Raw genomic sequence first — 3,020 nt, forward strand, 5'->3', positions numbered from 1 at the left:
GATTAATGTTAGTCGCGAATCAAATTTTAGTTTTTAACTACACTGTTAGTTAAAAGATAAACATATAGCATTTGCTGATGAACAGTTTGTCCTTTATAACAATAGCAATGAGCTTCCAACATTGATATTTGAAATCACAGAGATTCTTTCTTCGTGTGGCAATGTCAAAACTTTACAGTCCATATGAATGGTAGCATCCAGCTTTATAACTTGCTGCAGTTACTTGAAGATTTTTGTTGTTTTGCACTTCAAAACACTTGGATAAAGAATAAATAGTGACACCGTATGCCTTATATAAGGTTAGGCGTGGGATGTGAGTGCTTACTGATGATCTGACATTATTAAATAGTGATACTCTAAATTAGTAGTATTCTTATTAGTGGTACTCTTTGACGCTATTGAGTAGTCTTATTCCATGCTAGTGAAAATTTCTTTTGTAATTAAAATCACCGAAAAGTCGCATGCACAATTATTTGTACCTCTACGTTTGTTATATACATCTGTAACATTATTATGATTTATGATTCAATTCTCATGATGTAGCAATTAATTGAACTTGAACACAATCTGTTGGACCATGTACGACAATTATCAATGTTGACTTTGGGACGGATTGACGGAGTGCTGGGGATGAGCACATTCATTTGCCACCATGTATGACAATTATCAGTATGAAAGTGGTTAAGATATGAGGTATTGTCATATGACGTCTTGGGATCGAAACTCGACGTATTTAAGTATACATTCTCTCATATTTTGATCGTTTGTTAGTAGTTATCCGTGATTTATCTTTTTCATATTGGTCCAGAGATATTGGGATGAGCGAATTATTTTTTGCCATATGTATGACAATTATCAATTTTAAAAGTAAAGATTTAAGCTTCCGCATGGTTGCATAAATGCCGTTCCATTATATGAAGAAATTATCTTAGCAAACGAAGTTAATTTATGGTCTCTCTGCAGCTGCCATAGTATGTAAATAACATAAGGGCACATAAAGAGGCCAGTAAGTAGAGATTCAACAAAAGCAGAGAAGAATTGAAAAGTAAAGTTACATTAGGGTTGATCTTAATTAGTTAGGTTTCAGTGATTATATGTCAGCCTTATAGTCAACGCTTCAGTCTACTAGAGGCTGAATTAGCTATGAACAAAATATTTCTATCTTCTTGGGGCTCAATTGATTGGGTAGTTGGGTCGATTGGTCAATGCGGGAGTTTCTGTTCAAAATTGTAAAAGAAAATCATTTGAAGATAGTTTAGAGGTCTACTGATGTGACTTTGAGTTTATTAGGTTAGATTTGAGTCGATTGTATGGATGGGAAGTTGATTGGTGGCTTAGATGAGTTGAGTGACATTAATGCATATTGACTATTGAAGCTTTTCTATGACAATTGGAAGGTTATAAAAGGAAGGCTGGAAGGGTGAGGGAACCTCAATTTAACAAGAAAAGATTCATTATTAGGCATTTCATAGTTCTACTTTATCATGTTTTATTTCTTTTATAGTTTTTCATATTTAGAACTTAACGTCTATTATCTTTGACTACGATTGTTGTTTTTTTATTTTTGTAATTGGTTATTGTATAAGGTTTCTTCGCTTCCAAAAGAATTTCACAGAATTTGAGAAAGGGAAAATATAGTAGATTTTAAAAGGTGTAATTCACCTTTTGAGTCATAAGACATTGAGCAGAAATCAAGGTTATAAACTACATAAATCATTTTAATCAGAGCATTGATTTTTCTCTTGCTAGTTTTATATAATTTGAATGTGCTATCAAAATCGCGAAATCACAAAATAGAGAAGGATGATACAGAAAAGAAGCCGATATACTTAATACATTCAAGGGACGAGAAGTTGTAGAAGAGTATTTTAATGGAGCAAGAAACATGACATGAGAAATGAGCATTTGTAGGACAAGAATCCAGGAGAAAATCTACATAAGATAAGCTGGTGAGATGATTTGAGTGACCTATATTCGGGTCGAGAGTAATACTCAATCATAGGTGGACTCAATCATAATCGGCTGAGTTAGCAACTTTGGGTGATTGAAACAATTATTTCGATCGATTGGATCTTTTGGTTGATTGAACCACCAAGTTCGATTAACTTATGCACAAGATAAAGTTTATTTGCTTGCAAGTTATCCATGTAGTTGGATTAGTTGACAAAACAACAACATCGGGCAGCTATCAGAAGCCACATGGAAGCTGATCCAGCAATGTCGATCCAATGTAAGTGGGATTAGGCGACTGGAGTGCAAGATCGGGCGATCAAAGAACATGTGGTAGAAGATCCATAACAGTTATATGAAGTTGACCAAGTACCAATTGACCAAAATGATATTCGGGTGACTGGAAGGATGTCACGCCAATAAAAAGATGAGCGAAGACTATTTCATAGATCAGATTGACTTGCCACAAATTTTCTTTCAATAATGTCTTTGTAGGAAGGATTCAACACAACCTACCCTCCTCTTTTCAATGATGATAATTTCACCTATTAGAAGGGGAGAATGAAATATTATCTCATGAATAATATAGAAAACTATCTAAGCATCAAGATAGGCTTTGAGCAACCTATAAATCTAGATGCTACCCAAGTTTTTTTGAAAACTGGTAAAGCGATAATAAAAAAAGGCTCAAGCCAATGCTAGAGCCATAATTACATTGCAAAACAGGCTAACACATGAACAATTGACCAAAATCAACTAACTCAACATCACTAAGCAACACTAGGAAAATTAATTGAACTACATGAAGGTTTAGATGACTCACGAACTGCTAAAAAGGATCAACCATTAAGCCAACTTCAAAATATTCAAATGAAAGAAAGTGAAACAGTAAGTTAACTATTGGTGTTGTGTGCACAACATGTAACATAGAGTTTGATATATGACAAGGTTAAAGTTAAGTTAATTATGATCCAACTAGTTGTGTCAAGTTTACAAGTGTTGGATACTTAATCAGAGTTAAAGTCCTGGTTGTGAACCAAGTAGTAACTAAGTCCTAGTGAATCTAAGCA

Source organism: Zingiber officinale, chromosome 2A (assembly GCF_018446385.1).
Source record: "Zingiber officinale cultivar Zhangliang chromosome 2A, Zo_v1.1, whole genome shotgun sequence".
NCBI lineage: Eukaryota > Viridiplantae > Streptophyta > Magnoliopsida > Zingiberales > Zingiberaceae > Zingiber > Zingiber officinale.